The sequence below is a fragment of the Crocuta crocuta genome, unplaced genomic scaffold (genome assembly GCF_008692635.1).
Source record: "Crocuta crocuta isolate KB4526 unplaced genomic scaffold, BGI_CrCroc_1.0 scaffold88, whole genome shotgun sequence".
Classification (NCBI taxonomy): domain Eukaryota; kingdom Metazoa; phylum Chordata; class Mammalia; order Carnivora; family Hyaenidae; genus Crocuta; species Crocuta crocuta.
This window is the reverse complement of record NW_027532420.1, coordinates 1,506,881-1,510,637: the sequence shown is the minus strand read 5'-3', so window position 1 is coordinate 1,510,637 and position 3,757 is coordinate 1,506,881. Positions and strand designations below refer to the sequence as shown.

The window sequence follows — 3,757 nt, the reverse complement described above, 5'->3', positions numbered from 1 at the left end:
AGAAAGAAGTGTAAAAGTCACCAACTATAACTGGATGTATCTGTTTTTCTTTCCAGTTCAAGCAGATTTTGCTTTATGTATTTTGAAGTTCATTTTTAGATGAAGACACATTTAAAATTATTGTGCGTTATTGATGGATTGACCCTTTTATCTTTTTAAAATTCTGGTCATTTCCCTTGCTCTGAATTCAGTGTTATTTGATATTAATACAGATAATCGCACTTCGTTTTGGTTAGTCTTTGCTTGATATGTTATTTTCTATCTTTTTGCTTTTAATCTACCATTAAACGAAGTCAGGGCTGGAGAGTAGTTTCGGTGGTAAAAGCAGATTTTATTCAGGAAATATTACAATAGGGGAAAAGAGACTTAGTTCAGAACTGGGCTCAATTTTGAATTCAGCAGGGACAAGTGGACCTGTATAGTCAACAAATGGGTTGGAGGTTAGTGGATAGAAAATTACTAAGAAAAGGGGCGCCTGGATGGCTCAATGGTTAAGCGTTCAACTTTGGCTCAGGTCATGATCTCATGGTGGAGCCCCACCTCAGGCTCTGTGCTGACAGCTCAGAGCCTGGAGACCACTTCAGATTCTATGTCTCCCTTTCTCTCTGCCCCTTCCTCACTCACACTCTGTCTCTCTCATAAATAAACAAACATTAAAAACCTTTAAAAAATTTTTTAAGAAACTACTAAGAAGAAAGAACAGTAAGATGGGGGTGGGAGAATCCCAGCTAAAAGGACTCACAGACTCTTGCTGCAGGCAGACCAGAGTACTGAGATATCACCTGGGGGATGGTAGAGAAGAAATTTGCTCAGACATTGGAGGTGATCAGATATCAAGGGTGGGGTCCCATTTCATTTTCTTATATGTAGTTATTCAGTTTTCCCAGAACCATTTGTTGAAGAGATTATCCTTTCCTTGTATAGTCTTGGTTCCTGTGTCAAATATTACTTGGTCATAGATATGGGTGTTCCTTTCTGGGCTCTTGATTCTGTTCTATTGGCCCTTGTGTGTATTTTTATGCCAGTACCACATTGTTTGCATGACTATAGCTTTGTAGTATAGAACACTTCATGAATTTGCATGTCATCCCATGCTAATCATTTCTGTATCGTTCCAAATTTAGTGTATGTGCTGTTGAAGTGAGCACACCATAGCTTTGTAGTACAGGTTAAAATCAGGAAGTGTGATACCTCCAGCTCTGTTCTTTCTCAGGATTGTTTGGCTAGTCAGAGTCTTTTGTGATTCTACACAAATTTTAGGATTTTTTTCCCTAGATCTATGAGAAATGACATGGTAGTTTTGATAAGGATTATATCAAAATCTATAAATGAATCTATAGATGGCTTTGAGTAGTAGCAATATTTTAACAATATTAATTCTTCCTATTTATGATGCTATTATGAACAAGATGGGTTTAATTCTTTTACAGAATATTCTGTTTTAGTGTATGCAACTGATCACAGTATGTTGATTTTTTTTTTTAATCCTGCGACTTTACTGAATTCGTCATTAGACCTAACAGATTTTTGGTGAAGTCTTTAGGGTTTTCTACATATAAAATCACATCATCTGCAGAGACAATTTTACTTTTTGTTTGTTTGTTTTGGATGCATTTTATTTCTTTTTCTTGCCTGATTTTCCCAGCCAGGACATAGGACTATGTTGAATAAGAGTGATGAGGGGTGCCTGGGTGGCTCAGTCAGTTAAGCATCCGACTTCGGCTCAGGTCATGATCTCACGGTTCGTGGGTTCGAGCCCCGCATCGGGCTCTGTGCTGACAGCCAGCTTCAGATTCTGTGTCTCCCTCTCTCTCTGCCCCTTCCCTGCTCATGCTGTCTCTCTCTCAAAAATAAATAAAATATTTTCAAAAATTAAAAAAAATAAGAGTGATGAAAGTGAGTGTCCTTATCTAGATCCTGATCTTAGAGGGAAAGCATTCTACATTTCACCACTGAGCATGATAGCAGCTGTGGGCTTATCATGTATGGCTTTGTTATACTGAGGTATACTCATTTTGGTAAGGATTTTTATCCAAAGAGGATGTTGTATTTTGTCAAATGCTTTTTCTCTTTCTACTGAGATGATCATGTGATTATCTTTCATTTATTAATGAGGTGTATCACATTTATTGATTTGCATATATTGAACCATCCTTGAATTCCAGGGATAAATCCCTCCTGGTCATGGTGTATGACCTCTTTAACATGCTGCTGAATGCTGTTGGCTAAAATGTTGTTGAGGGTTTTTGCTTTTATCTCTTCATCAGGGATATTGGTTTGTTTTCCTTTGTTGTAGTCCTTATCTGGCTTTGGTATCAAAGTTACTCTAGCCTCATAAAATGAGTTTGGGAATGTTTTTTTCCTCTTCAATTGTTTGGAAGAATTTCAGAAGGATTGGCATTAATTGTTCTTTAAACGTTCCCATAAATTTACCAGTGAAATCATCTGGTTCTGGGTTTTCTTCTTTTGTGTGATTTTGGGTTAATTATTCAAACTCTGTATTCACTGATGATCTGTTCATATTTCCTTTTTCTTCATGATTCAGTCTTGGCCATGTGTTCTAGGTTTTCCTAATGTTAGAGCACAACAGTTTAGATTAGTCTGTTGTGATCCTTTGAATATCTGTGATATCAGTTGTGACGTCTCTTCTTTCATTTATTTTATTTATGAGTCTTCTTTATTTTTTCTTAGTCTAGCTAAAGGCTGGCCTATTTTGTTTACCTTTTTGAAGAGCTAGCTCTTAATTTTGTTGATCTTTTCTATTGTCTTTATAATGTCCACTTCATTTATTTCTGTTCTGATCTTTGTTATTTCCCTCATTCTGTTAAGCTTGAGCTTGGTTTCTTTTTCTTTTTTGGTCCATTTTGAAACAATATTTACTTGTGTATTTAATCAAAGTAACAAAGATTTCAGAGGCAAATACAATGGGTTTTACATTTACATCATTGTCACTAAAACTTAGCTCTCTTTTAATGTCTAGGAGGCGTAGTTTACTCGAGTAATCAAAGACCTGATGGTAAAGATTAGGTCTGTTCTTTATCTAATTCCTTGAGGTATAAACTTAGGTTGGTTATTTGAGATCTAGTTTCTTACTATATGTCTTTATGTCTATGAAGCACCCTCTCAGAGCTGCTTTCAAAGCATCCTCTAGCTTCTGATGTGTAGTCTTCCCACTTTTATTTGTTTTGAAATATTTTTTGATTCCCTTTTGATTTCTTCTTTCACTCATTGGCTGTTCAGGAGTGTGTTGCTTAATATCCACTTGTGGTTGGACAAGTCATAAATGTAAGTAAATCATTACAATTCAGTAATCTAATGCTAAAATACATGTACAAACTAACTGAGCAGGGACTACAAGAGAAGGAGTGATTACGTGTGAAGAGGGGAAAGGGGGTGACTACAAAAGTGGCTGCACTTGAGTTTGTGATAGTGAGTGGAAGGGAAGAAGGACACTGTAGGCAGAATTTCTGCAGATTCAAAGCCATTCTCTTTCATTATTTCTTCTGTTGGTGTAAATCATTACTTCTTTATGTAATCAATTATCTTTTCACATGATTTAAAAAAGTAAACTATTGGGGCACCTGGGTGGCTTAGTCGGTTAAGCGTCCGACTTTCGCTTAGGTCATGATCTCGCGGTTCATGGGTTGGAGCCCCTCATTGGACTCAAGCCCCTCGTTGGGCTCTGACAGGTGGGAGCCTGGAGCCTTCTTTGGATTCCATGTCTCCCTCTCTCTGCCCCTCCCTTGCTCATGCTCTC

At 37.2% G+C, this 3,757-nt stretch overlaps 1 pseudogene; it reads right to left on the bottom strand.

Annotated features, from left to right (window-relative positions):
- Positions 1 to 1,053: 1,053 nt before the first annotated feature.
- LOC144243935 (U6 spliceosomal RNA) lies at positions 1,054 to 1,148 on the bottom strand (annotated as a pseudogene).
- Positions 1,149 to 3,757: the final 2,609 nt, after the last annotated feature.